At 39.0% G+C, this 14,646-nt stretch overlaps 2 long non-coding RNA genes across 2 annotated transcripts; both read right to left on the reverse strand.

Moving 5' to 3' along the window:
* Positions 1 to 2,778: 2,778 nt before the first annotated feature.
* LOC108889399 (uncharacterized) lies at positions 2,779 to 7,231 on the reverse strand. The gene is made up of 4 exons (XR_001961982.2): positions 6,087 to 7,231; positions 5,501 to 5,573; positions 4,608 to 4,669; positions 2,779 to 3,531 (listed from the first exon to the last, which is right to left on the reverse strand). It is a non-coding gene; the product is annotated as an uncharacterized LOC108889399 (long non-coding RNA).
* Positions 7,232 to 10,288: 3,057 nt separating this feature from the next.
* LOC127139562 (uncharacterized) lies at positions 10,289 to 12,114 on the reverse strand. The gene is made up of 2 exons (XR_007809776.1): positions 10,907 to 12,114; positions 10,289 to 10,865 (listed from the first exon to the last, which is right to left on the reverse strand). It is a non-coding gene; the product is annotated as an uncharacterized LOC127139562 (long non-coding RNA).
* Positions 12,115 to 14,646: the final 2,532 nt, after the last annotated feature.

Genomic DNA, 14,646 nt, shown 5'->3' on the forward strand with positions numbered 1-14,646 from the left:
AAAACGGCCAAAAAATGTCATAGTAATAGTAAGGCATCAAAAAACCGTGAAAAAATGTCACAGTATACTAAGGTGTCAAAAACAGCCAAAAAATGTCATAGTATAGCAAGGAGTCAAAAAATGTGAAAAAATGTCATAGTATAGTAAGGCATCAAAAACCATGAAAAAATGTCCTAGTATAGTGAGGCATCAAAAAATGTGAAAAAATGTCATAGTATAGTATGGCATCAAAAACGGTCAAAACATGTTGTAATATAGTAACGCATAAAAAATGGTCCAAGAATTTCATAGATGACCATGTTCTGTCCCTGCAGGAGGAGAAGACCACATCAACTGAAGAGGACAACAAAAGTAGTTAAATGTTGTTCAAGATGTTTAGTGATGTATAAGACTGAAGCATATCTCCATAAGTGCTCATCACTGTATTAAATGTGAGGTGAGAGAATAAAATATGTCTCCATGTGGTCAAAACTCTGTTGTTGTTGTCTGGAACTGAATCAATAAAGTTTTTTGTCTTAACTTTTGAGCTGAGTTTCTCCATTTTTGGATGAATATTATAAAAAATGATGGTTAGCTTAAAAAATGCAACCCTAACCCTGACTCCAGCTACAAGTAGCAAAAAAGCTGGAGGTTAGGGTTAGGGTTACAGTTTCTTTAGCCACTTAGGGTTAGTATTAGCTGGGTTAGTGTTAGGGTTATGACTTTTAGCCACAGTTAGCCAGAGGTTAGGGTTAGGGTTACAGTGTTTTTCGTCACTTGTAGCTGGAGGTTAGGGTTAGGGCTACAGTTTTTTTAGCCACTTAGGGTTAGTATTAGCTGGGTTAGGGTTAGGGTTATGGCTTTTAGCCAAAGGTTAGGGTTAGGGTTACAGTGTTTTTCGTCACTTGTAGCTGGAGGTTAGGGTTACAGTTTTTTTTAGCCACTTAGGGTTAGTATTAGCTGGGTTAGTGTTAGGGTTATGACTTTTAGCCACAGTTAGCCAGAGGTTAGGGTTAGGGTTACAGTGTTTTTCGTCACTTGTAGCTGGAGGTTAGGGTTACAGTTTTTTTAGCCACTTAGGGTTAGTATTAGCTGGGTTAGGGTTAGGGTTATGGCTTTTAGCCACAGTTAGCCAGAGGTTAGGGTTAGGGTTACAGTGTTTTTCGTCACTTGTAGCTGGAGGTTAGGGTTAGGGTTACAGTTTTTTTTAGCCACTTAGGGTTAGTATTAGCTGGGTTAGGGTTAGGGTTATGGCTTTTAGCCACAGTTAGCCAGAGGTTAGGGTTAGGGTTACAGTGTTTTTCGTCACTCGTAGCTGGAGGTTAGGGTTAGGGCTACAGTTTTTTTAGCCACTTAGGGTTAGTATTAGCTGGGTTAGGGTTAGGGTTATGGCTTTTAGCCAAAGGTTAGGGTTAGGGTTACAGTGTTTTTCGTCACTTGTAGCTGGAGGTTAGGGTTACAGTTTTTTTTAGCCACTTAGGGTTAGTATTAGCTGGGTTAGTGTTAGGGTTATGACTTTTAGCCACAGTTAGCCAGAGGTTAGGGTTAGGGTTACAGTGTTTTTCGTCACTTGTAGCTGGAGGTTAGGGTTACAGTTTTTTTAGCCACTTAGGGTTAGTATTAGCTGGGTTAGGGTTAGGGTTATGGCTTTTAGCCACAGTTAGCCAGAGGTTAGGGTTAGGGTTACAGTGTTTTTCGTCACTTGTAGCTGGAGGTTAGGGTTAGGGTTACAGTTTTTTTTAGCCACTTAGGGTTAGTATTAGCTGGGTTAGGGTTAGGGTTATGGCTTTTAGCCACAGTTAGCCAGAGGTTAGGGTTAGGGTTACAGTGTTTTTCGTCACTCGTAGCTGGAGGTTAGGGTTAGGGCTACAGTTTTTTTAGCCACTTAGGGTTAGTATTAGCTGGGTTAGGGTTAGGGTTATGGCTTTTAGCCAAAGGTTAGGGTTAGGGTTACAGTGTTTTTCGTCACTTGTAGCTGGAGGTTAGGGTTACAGTTTTTTTTAGCCACTTAGGGTTAGTATTAGCTGGGTTAGTGTTAGGGTTATGACTTTTAGCCACAGTTAGCCAGAGGTTAGGGTTAGGGTTACAGTGTTTTTCGTCACTTGTAGCTGGAGGTTAGGGTTACAGTTTTTTTAGCCACTTAGGGTTAGTATTAGCTGGGTTAGGGTTAGGGTTATGGCTTTTAGCCACAGTTAGCCAGAGGTTAGGGTTAGGGTTACAGTGTTTTTCGTCACTTGTAGCTGGAGGTTAGGGTTAGGGTTACAGTTTTTTTTAGCCACTTAGGGTTAGTATTAGCTGGGTTAGGGTTAGGGTTATGGCTTTTAGCCACAGTTAGCCAGAGGTTAGGGTTAGGGTTACAGTGTTTTTCGTCACTCGTAGCTGGAGGTTAGGGTTAGGGCTACAGTTTTTTTAGCCACTTAGGGTTAGTATTAGCTGGGTTAGGGTTAGGGTTATGGCTTTTAGCCAAAGGTTAGGGTTAGGGTTACAGTGTTTTTCGTCACTTGTAGCTGGAGGTTAGGGTTACAGTTTTTTAGCCACTAGTAGCCAGAGGTTAGATTAGGGTTAGGGTTAGCCACTTTTAGTCAGATGTTAGGGGTAGGGTTATGGCTTTTAGCCACTTGCAGCCAGAAGCTAGGTTTTGGGTTACAGTTTTTTAGCCACTAGTAGCCTGAGGTTAGGGTTAGGGTTATGGCTTTTAACAGTGGCTAAAAGCCGTAACTCTAACCCTAACCTCTGGCTACAAGTGGCCTGTGGCTAAAATTATTCACTTTCATACAATATTAAACAGACAGGCAAATATTCAGTGTTCATAATAGAGTATTTATTTGAGAAATAGTAAGATAATCCTTAATTAGAAATTCAGTGTTGCAGCATAAAGTAAGATCAAATATAACAGTATGTAAACTTAAAAACAATATAAACAGTACAAACAGGACTATGTACACAGCAATAGATAGGACTACTGATATTGCATAATTTGAAATAACAAAATACCAAAATGAAATGACAAAAACAAAATCTTACCTAACTGACAAACACTGTGTAGAGATGTGACTGAATGTGTGCGTCTGTGGAAAACAAGGGTAAGATAGTTCCTGTGCCTTAAACTGCATCAAAGCATAGTCCAACCATGTCATTTTACTGAGATGTCAAAAACCACCAAACAATGTCATAGTATAGTAAGGCAAAAATGGTCAAAAAGGAATATTAGGAAAGGTTAAAAACTCTATCGTAGGTTTACCTCTGTAAGTACTGTTCATTATAACAGTTTAAATAGTTTCCCTGTATCTATTACATGGTTCGTGTTTATCTCTAAGAAATCTGACAGATAACTATGTGATGATTACAGTAGGTTCTTATTTTATAAAGAGTTTCAGAACTGTTTCTAATCATTACTGTGAAAAACACATTAAAATATGTGATATTGAGTTGTAAAATGTTTGGTTTAAATCACTGTAATTAGGTATCAAAAAAGAAAAAGGAGAGTTTAGGAAAGGAAAAATAGACGTGTTCTCGTCTCTGCAGGAGGGGAAGACGACAGCAGCTGAAGACCTGGAGTGGGTGAAAGAAAACAAAAGTATTACAAAGCTGTTAATTAAAGACCTCCACCATCTAACTGCTGTAAACTGTTTGTTTCCTGTTGTTCAAGTGAAAACACTTTTTTCTCCACCATATATAATGTAGTCATAGGCGCATTTTCCAAAGACTAATATGTATTTATTAAACACTTGTGAGAACATTCATGATACATACATGATACAACTATTTAATAATTGTATCATACACAGTTAAATGATCACAAAAATTCTTAATAGACATGTTCAAAATGTGCTCATAACTACATTAACCCTAACCAGCTCTAATAGGTGCTTCCTTGTGGTCAAATGTCTGTCATTATCTTTGCTGTGGTTTGTTAAATGTTGTCAAAACTTTTGAGGTGCATTTCTCTATTTTGAAACTGGTGTCATACAAATCATTTTATTGCGCTTTAATCTTAGAAAAACGTCATGATTCTCATGTTTTAATTTTTAGGCCTATTTTTAAACAAACAGAAAATATACTTTTTAAGGTTTTATTTGGTTATTGTGGTTTCACATTTTACTTATAGCAAGGCATTAAAAAGGTAAAAAAAAATGTCATATTCTATTAAGGCATAAAAAATGTCATAGCATAGTAAGGCGTCAAAAACTGTCAAAAAAGTCATGGTATAATAAGGTATAAAAAATTTCAAAAAATACCATAGTATAGTAAAGCATAAAAAAGGTTAGTTTAGTATAGTAAGGCAAAAAACCATGAAAAAAGTCATACTATAGTTAGGCATGAAAAACTTTCAAAAAATTTGTAGTATAGTACAGTATCAAAACTGTTCAAAATGTATTTTTTATTTAATTATTTAATACTTACTTGTTAGGCCTATTTATTCAGGGGTTTAAATGTATTTACTTACATATACACACATGTATAGATAGATATAAATATATATTTTGTTATACATATTTTTAGACTTATTTTCCGCAGCTACAATGTTGAAAAATACTTAAAACTGATAAGATAAGCATCTTTAATTTGTTGGTCTTAAAACCAGAGGTTTTAAAGAGTCAAACTAAAAAGAATAAACTAACACTGACCTTCTGGAAATGTCTTCACATCTGTCTCCTTTCTCTGTGATTTAATGGCTAAAGTCTGAATCCTGTGGAGAAAAACACAACAAACATTAATATAAAAATGTGACTGTTAACACATCAGAATAAAAGCACATAGAGTTTCTGAACCTCAAACTATCATAAGATAGAGAAGTAAAAGACAGTAAATCTACAAAGGAACCAGAGTGTGGACTAACTGGTTCTGGACTAATCAGAACTAGTTAAATTAGCTTTTTACACAAAGACAAAAGAAGCTGCTCTGACTGGAGAACTGGCTCCATCAGCTCCTATTATTCACACTGATATTCAACAGTGGATGGAAATGTTTGTTTCTCCACGGTCAGTTACAATCTGAACAAAATCTAGTTGGTAGAAGCAAAATGAAGAATGAAGAAGAAGAAGAGTTTCTAGTGTGACACTGAACTGAATATGTTGTTCACATTTTTATGATTTACTGTACTAATGTGAGAGAGAGAGAGAGAGACAGACAGATAGAGAGAGAGAGAGAGAAAGTGTGAGAGGGGGAGACGGGGATAGAGAGAAAGCATGAGAGTGAGAGAGCAAGGAAGAGAGCGAGAGAGACAGAGAAGGAGGCAAAGAGAGAGGGGTAAGGAGACAGAAAGATAGACTGAAAATTAGAGAAAGTAAGAGGACGAGAGAGAGGTGGAGAGAGAAGGAGCAAGGAGGAGGGAGAGAGAGCATATGTTTAAATCCCTCATTTTCTTTGAACTGTACTTTCATCAACTATGTAAATAAACTTCAATAATAAGTTTAGTCTTTTTGTGATAAATCAAACTATTGAGACTTCAGATCAGTTACTGAAGGTAATTTAATGTCAGTGCTCTGTGTTGGACAGTTGATGTAAAGCTGTGAATTACCTGGAGGCCTCTGTCTCAAAGAACTTCTTCATTGTACGAAGACTCTCTGCGATCGTGGACGAAGTGGTGACACCTGGAGGAAATAAAAAGAGCAACATACAAAGGAAAATGATCAATAATCTATGACCTATTCCTCAGCAACGTTTTAACCCCAAAACTCTTAAATATTCAACTTTACAGCTGAACCACAACATTGTCTAAACATTAGAGATGTGTCTCAGAAAATGGGCTGTTTACTGTCAGATGACAAGAAAAAGCATCACATCTTTAAGAATCAATAACAATAAATATTTACTAAAACGATTATCTTAAATCTGACATTTCTGTATGAATTGTCTGTCAACTAATCACTGGAGGAATATTACAGTGAACTGCAAAATCAAAACTTTCACTTAAGTACATTTTTGAAAGCAGGGACTATTACTAATACTATTTTCTGACAATTTATAGACATGATCAATCAGTTATTATATTCAATACTAAACTCATTAATTACCAAGGATTTAAACATTAAGACTGTTACTAACATTAATAATTCAGCTCATCGACACGTTTTTCAGACTGGGTAAATGTTTAGGACACATACCTGTTTGGTCTGTGAGGTGAGAGCTGGTGTTTGTGTCCAGGCTGCAGCAGCTGAACCAGTGAACCTGGAAAATACAAATACAACAAATAACCTCATTAATAAAGAATAGTTCACCTCCGAAACTTGATCAGTATAGAAGAACACAACACTGAAAACTAAACACTAGCATCTTGACAATCACACTATGAGTTTTGAGGTGAATGAATTGTTATGTTACTAGAATATGACTTTATTGGGCTCAGAGAGAAAGGCATTTTTTAAAATAGTTTTATAATAATTTCTCAAGTAATTTCAGCTCATACATTGTGACCTACTCCTGAGGCTTAAAACTTGTGGAGGAGTACAGTTAAAATCTAGTTTTCAATCTTGTATTTAACACAAAACTGACCTCAATTAAATCTGGACAGTATGGACAGATTAGTGCCACAAAGCTACAACGACACACACGACAAAGAGGAAAAAATCTGCCACACTGAAACACAAAATGGCCACAAAGAAACGTTTTATAACCAGGAATAGACACAAAACTACAAAGACACAACACGGTGCAAAACAACCACAAAGAAGCTGTGCATAAGTAGATGTGAAACACCCAGCTATAGACGGAAATGATGTAGTACTATCGCAAATAGACACAAATGATCACGTCGACATGATAATCCACCATAAACCGACTTAAACTGACCAAGATGGAGCATAGCATTACAAAGAAGCAGTAACTGTCTGGAAAGTAACTGCAAAAGATGCGAACGGAGTTGTAAACAGACAGACTACCGTACAGCCCTCCACAACTCACACAGACACACAAACACGCTTTACCCCACGCATAAAAAACGACGATAAACCCCAAAACACATCGTTTACAGAGAAGGCTAATGCTAACGCTCGATGTTAATGCTAATGCTAACACCCGGGTGAAAAACAACCAGGTGGAGACGCAAAATAATACAAAATGACCGCAAACAGCCACAAACAACGACAACGACATGATAAACAACCAACATAAATGACTTTAAATGGCTAGGGTGAAACACAAAATGACAAAGAGACGCAAAATGTCGGTAAAGTGGCCTCTTCGGTAACGACGTCTTCCCACAGCACTGGCAAACAGAAGCAACGTTTCAGACGTGGTTTTAAACTGTTTATCGAGTTCGTTTCTCCGCCTCTCTACGCTCCTCCCAGAAAGGCAGGACCAATGGCGAGACACGTCATAGCCAACGGCGTCATGCGTCAGCTAACGTTGGCATAAAAACGCTGATTGGCCGGCCAACTCTGGCCCGCCTAGCAGCCGCCTCTGATTGGTCTTAAAATACAAAACACGGAAATAAGTCTTATGCTAAGATCGGCGTACAGCCATGCACCAGATCATCATCAGTGCACAAAATCTGAAGCGTATATCTTTTTTCTTGTCAACAAACTATGAAAAGACCAAAACCAACAATGTCCTGCTGAAGACATAATTCTTTAAAAACAGTGTTGATAAATATTCAATCAGTAACCGTCTAAAACAGCTGGACGCTGTACTTTTTGTCAAATGTTTTTCAAACGATTAGGATTGTGGGATTGTGGCCCACACACATATTTTTTATTAGTCTTTAGACAACAGCAGAGCTCTGTGGCACAGAAGAATAAGCTTACAATATTTAGATTATACTAATATTGTATTCATTGTTGGTTTTGCTCTTTTCATGGAATTTTGTTGACAGATTTATCCTTTCACTCTGCTAAATTACCCTCTTTATTCTCTTGTATTTTATTTAAAGCCCACTGTTGTTGTTGTTGCTGCTGAATCGAGGATATAAACTGGCCAGTCTCTGTCAGAGCTGTGTGTGTGAGCAGTAGGTGTTCACTCCTCTCAGCAGCTTATGAGCCTGTTTTTCAGATTAACAGTAAAATAAACAGTCGTTCACTTCATTGTGGTCCTGGTTCATTACCTCAACTTGAGTGGGACATCATTGCACATGTTCTTGTGTTAGCTTTATCCTCAGAGGCTGGGGTCATTATTTGGATTTGATAAGTTTAGAGACCTTTACCGTGACAGAAGACCAGGACACTCTCTCCAAGAAACACTCACAGTTTCTGTAAAATGAAAAGCATGATGCTCTGTGCAGTCATTTAGCTAACTGAAAGTGTTATTAGGCAACCTGACTTCAAGAAACAACCAGGCAGAATTGCATTAACATCAACCAGTGTCTGGCACATCTTAAGAGAAGCTGTAAGTGATCTAAATGGCCGTCACATTTTCCCAATAAAGACGACAGCAGTGAAACAGACAGACCTTGTAATGCTCTCATTACATGGACATGCAGTTGTATTGTCAAGGGACAATTTTGCCATTTTTGAGGCAGATCCCAAGAGATTTCTCCAGTTCATAACCACGGATTAGACTTTCACTGCTTCCAACCAGATGAAACAACCAAAATATTTTTTCTACACAGTACAAGAGCTGTTAAACTCATCTCCCTCTACCTTAGAGCCACAAACATCACTCTGTTTGAACAGATAACACTGGGGCTAAGTTAGGAAATATGCTTTTTGTAATTTGGCCTCTAACAGTCATAATATTTTGTGGCTTTGGAAGACTACCAAAACCACAAGAGCTGGCATTCCCTCCTTCTGTCTAAACATCATCAACCCTGTCTAATCTTTGTATCCAGTCCACTTCTAACTCGGCTGTTTGATCATTAAGAAAAGCCTCAATCTGTTACAGCTCTAAGACATTTCTAAATATAACAGCTGCTGAGGCCTTGCAGGTATTCTAACACCTACACAGAGAAGTGAATGTGAAATCTAAGCATCTTTAAGATGAAATAACTTCCTCACATTAGAATCAGGATCACATAGCTGTGAGTACTCTGCTATGACAAACAAGTTCTCATTAATTCAAAAGGCAGCAGCTCAGTGCGTTCAACTTTGAGTTAATTTGCTGTTTATTTCCAAATGAAAATAATTTAATTTGCTCTATATGAAGCATGTGACTACATGTGTGTTTTCCACAGAAGCAACACTTGAAAATGAAACTTCATGTGGTTAATTTCAAAGTTGTCATCTTGGCCACATGTTCCTTGTGACAGCAGATTAGCAGCTGCATGTTGACACGTGCTTCAACAACTCAATCACTTATACAACCGTTCCTTTCAGTGTTTTTCCCATGACCGTCTTTCTCTTTACATGCTTTTACGACCTTTTAGCCTCTTGTCGTCAGTGCTGTGGACATGGAGGGATACAAACAGCAGATTAACTTTCATCCGTGTGTCACCTCTGTCAGACAGACGCCCAGCCATCAGTCCATCCTATTGTTTCTATTCTATTCTTGAGCTGGAGCGACTATTTTAAAGATGAAAGCCGGAGTACATAACTTGAGGAGGACGGTTTTAGCTTCTATTTTAGGAAAGGGCTTTTCAACTGGCTGCTGTGACCTCTGAACCTTGACCTTTGTGCTTGAAGACATCACATAAACCAGGTTGTTGGTAACTTTACTCTGGCAGCGTGCAAATATCAGAGCTGATTTTTCCAGTTTGAGGTAACACATTTTGGAGCATCTATTTGAGAACTGCTTCAGTTTTACATATTTTATGTAATGAGATTTTTTTTTATTAATTCAGTTCTCTTTTGTTGCATTTACCATACACCAACAGAAACTGTAATTTCTGTATACTTAGGTTTTCTCCTTTTGCTTCTTCACTGTTTAAAGAAAGCCTGGTGTGGTAATTTATGACATGATATTTCTCTGGCAGCAAATCTTCACATTTTCATACTTTAATCTTTTTGCTGAAAAATGTCTGCGTGTACTGTTTTGATCCCTCCTGGTTATCCCAGGTCACTGCTCATTACTCCTGACGCTTAACTTTCTTTCATTTGTTGTTACTGATGTTAAGGCCATGATTTCTTGTGATCACTTATCTTGTGCTTGAATATACAACACTGTATAGGTGACGCTGCCATATGACTGTCCTGCTATTTATCAAGAGTTATGATTTTAAGTCACAAGATGTAACAACCCCAGGCGTGAAGAGTTAGCATGTTTAGCATCCTTGATCAAATCACATTTCACAGATGTCCCCCGACAAAAACAAGTATGTCAATAACTTCAAACAGTGGCTTCAGAAGCACAAGGTATAACATCTGATGGATGTTGCTAGCACTATCAAAATAAAAGCCCCCTCCACTCCCAACGAAATAAAGAAAGAGCACAGACAGAGTGAGATATCATTTTCTGTATTCAAAGCTTGAATACGTCTGTCTACCCAACATTTAGTGCAAGTTCTGCAAACATTATATCATCATTCATACAACAGGTCACGGCAAGATTGTCCTGCTGCCAGTTAAAACAACATGACTCATATAGTGACAAAGATAGGGTATCCATAACAGTTACCATTCATGAACAGGTGGATCGTTGACAGAAGTGCTTGGCAAAGGAGATTTAAAGCTATATTTTACTCCAACATTTCAACCTCTTAGCACACCAGCATCATCAGTTCATTTACAGTCAGCCTCCAGTCAGCACTGCTTTGACTATGAATGGCTGTTAACAGAGATCATTAATGAAAATTGTCCCAGAAGCAGTGCTGTGAACCAGGTCAGAGTTTATCTCAGAATAAACAGAATGATGGTTTAGCAAAGCTAAAGGTCGTGGTTAAATAAATTAAACCATGTATGGTTTTGGTGTTATATTCTGAACATGTCTTATGAAATATCATGTGCACACAACATCACAGGCTGCAGTGAAATCCCGTGAAAATATATCAGCAACAATCTCAAAAAACAATGATCCTTCTTTTATCGGCTAAATGAAAGTAATCAATGTGTGGACCCACACTGCAGCAACATGAAGCTGTGTGACAGTGACTTTACACTTACTCACGGCACCTTAACAACTGTGCATTACACCCAGTAAACAGAGAGAAGGTTTATGTGAGGACACTGAATCTGTGCACTAATGTAACCCTGTGTAGTCCGCTGTAAGGAAACATCTGTGACTGAGGGACGCTGAATAAAAGAAGTACAGAACTGTTAATACAGTAAGTGACCAAAAAAATCTAGTCAGTGACTCAAGGCCCACTCACTAGTTTTCCACTGCATCTGACAGCCCTGGTGAGAAGCTTAACAAAAACAGGCAGTAAGTGTAGCTTGAGTTATGGTTATTGTGACTAACAATGTTCAAGAATCAAATTTTACTCTCAAAACGGAGGTTCATTTTTTAAAACTGTTTTAGAAAGGTGTTGATTCAGTTGTCTCTCTGTGCAACCTCCACATCATCATACAGCTGAATCAACACTTTTATAAACCAGTTTCAGTGAAAACTGAACATCAGAACCTTCATGTTTGTCAGATTTGACCAGTTTTAACTCGGTGTACCTAATAAACTGGCAGTTAAGTGTTGAGACGCATTAATAAGCAACACTGATTGTGTTTTTTTGGACGACTGAAAGACATCTGGTGATTTGACTGAGCTAGAATGTGCATCAGACACTAACGTACAGATACAGGAGTGGACTGAGAGGACTGCATCGACATGATGCAACACAACCTTCCTGCTGATGGATGGACTCACACCACAACATACAGCCTGGTTCCAAATCCACCAAACGCTGCTGCCAAGGAATACGATGCCGAGAGAAGCAGCGCAGAATTCAGCAGCTACATCTGTATACGACAGGCTGCTGATGGGCGACGTCACCCAGAACACACTCACAATGAAAACTGACGAGACAAGGTGAATTTTAAATGAGCCGCTTTCTGATAACTGCTTAAACTGCTGGCGTTGAAGAATCAAAGTGACATATTCATTTCCATATATTGTGTTTGACAATAAACATAAAAAGAAATGATTAAAAAGTGCAGCTCAGTAACATAAGAGTAAACAGAGGATAAGTACTTGGCAATACATTTTTACCTTTAAAATGTTGACAATAGAAATCAAACATTCACACATGCACACACACTCACACACAAGTATAACACGTACAGTGTGTGATACCTGTCTCAAGCAGTGCTAAGAGCTGACGTGAGGCCTGTCAGTGAAGTCAGGGCTGATACGTCCTCACTCAGCCGTCACGTCCACAGACAGCATGAGGAGACATCATTCAACTGCTGCCATACTGGATTCCCTGTGGTGCTGCTGTGCTGCACTGCCTCCTGAGAATAAAAAACAACCCTCCATGGTCATCTGAGGAAACCGACCGTCCCTTCAACCTGTCACACTTGGAAACTGCTTTTGCTATTTTGGCAGAGGCTCCAGACTGTTAAACTCCTGGGAGACAAACTAACTGACAAGAAGTCTGGTCAGGTTTTGGCAACATAATATTTTGAGAGAACAGCTGGGGCCTTCATGTTTGTTTTGTATTGTGGCTGCCTGTATCAAGCAACTGCTTTTTATTCGAGCAGTTTGCAGTAATGAGCACCTCCAACATCTGACAAACGCTGTGGTCCTGGACACAGTTTAGTTACAGCTCCAAACAGCCTGGTCTGAGAGATATACCACACAGAGGGGATTTCTGCTTTCTGTAGAGAAACTTGTCGTTTCATGGCAGGGCCACAAACGCTGCCTACACCTGCCGGGCTGGGCTATCACAACTAGGATCCACAAATTGGTCAAAAGTATATGGAGAACTAAAGGTGACAGGTTCACGTCAGAGAGGAAAGGGACAAACATAAACTGTGGGAAAGTTGGAAGCTCACTATTGCTGAGGCATAAAGATCGTGTGCCACTGAAATTAAGGGGTCCAAACCATTACAGAAAAATCCCAATCTCATGACATTTGTCAAATTCCAACCAGAAGCGAGTGCTGAGAATTCACTTCTGTATCCGATGAGGTGCTCACTGCAGCAAAATTTCAAAAAAAATCATTTCAACCCTGTTACTTCTCCAACATCCAGTCATTCCTGGACGTGGTCGTATGATTTGTGTCTTCTCATGAGGTCCATCAGAGCAGGGATGCTCATGAATCCATCTGGTGGAGGTACATACAGAAGAAATGCTGTCTTATCTTATTATGGTAAAAAGAGGTACCACTTTGCTGACTCATTTTTATTATTACGGTTTTGAAACGCCTTGATTCTGTTCTGTTCCATACTGAGGTTCCTGTTGATGACTTCTCATTAATAATTTATTCCTTCCCCATAACTGTGTATTATCGTCGCGTCAGTGTTGAAGTTGAAGCCAAAGATCTGTCCATTTATTTCAGCAAAGGATCCAGCGAGAGGGAACAGGGAAAGGCTGTTTGAGATGGTGTTTAGTTGAGGCTGTCAGTCACATTCTGGGCTCTTTGGACTTAGTGGAGGCCTCGACGCCTCATCACATTCAAACAGAAATATCAGAAAAATCCCTTGATGTCCTGAAGTACCATCCTCCCGGTCCACGCCTCGTCCCCTCTCCAGCTCCATCTTCATTGGAGCTGGGAGACCTTGAGGGGCGAGGTACTTCCAAAGTCCAAGAAGAAGGGTCCTTCCTGTTTGGGCAGGAAAGGTGGTGATGACGTTGTAGATGCCTGCTGGGACGTGGTCCGCCTCCATGTAGCAGAAGCCACATCTGGAAAAAGAGAGAGAGGGAGAAAGAGAGACACTTCAGATGGGAAGCTTCAATGGAGATTAAAAAACAGCAACACTATCAGACTAATTTGCAGAACACTTCACTTATAGTACAATTATAGAGTGAAGAGTGATGGACAGCAGTGTGTATATTCACACACGTTATCTCAGAAACATGGCCGACCTGACACATCCTTGTCATGCTGATTTGTGTAAATGGTCACAGTAACACTTATTTTTTGTCTGGGTTAGTAGCTGTTGCTGATGTCTGTGACAGCACACTGACATACTGTATGTGAGGTTAAAAATATGCAAATAAAATGTTTGTGTTCAATGACATTTATATATAATATATATATATATATGTGAATATTTTTTGCTAGAGGTAAATCAACTCTAAAACACAATGTGGAAACGTCTCTGTCATTAAACTAAAGCTATTGTTAATGATAAATGACAGATCAACTTACCATGCAACTGTATCTGGCATGTTTTATTATCATCAGAAAACTACTGACTGATAAAAACCTGCTGTAAATATCTGGGAGATGACTTCATGACAGTGTGACAATAAATGTCTCTGTCTCTCTCAGCGTGGTTTCATAATAATGTAAGGTAAATTACTGGGATATTGAAATTCTGAACGCCTTCTTTAGGTTCCTCTACAAGCATTCAATGTCATTACTTGTTTCCAATCAAATTCTTAAGTGTAATTTCCTTCATTTGTTGTACATGTCTGTGTCTGTACAGTGAGGATTGGTGTGTAAAGATGGAACATGACCAGACTGTGAACCTCCAGCCATCAACCCGTGTTCCTGTGCTAATGGATGGAGTCCAGCAGACCCTGCTGTGGGTCTGAAGACACTAAACATTCATTTAAACATGAGAGCTTTCTGCACTGAGGTCGACTGTACCTGTAATCTCCACTGCTCCTCTTCGGGGAGGCCGCCGGACTCGGATCCCCCACCGTCGACACCGTCACCATCTCAAACCCGACACTGTACTGCCTGCACACACAGGCAAACAG

The sequence above is a fragment of the Lates calcarifer genome, unplaced genomic scaffold, assembly GCF_001640805.2.
Source record: "Lates calcarifer isolate ASB-BC8 unplaced genomic scaffold, TLL_Latcal_v3 _unitig_1548_quiver_2516, whole genome shotgun sequence".
NCBI classification, from domain to species: Eukaryota; Metazoa; Chordata; class Actinopteri; family Centropomidae; genus Lates; species Lates calcarifer.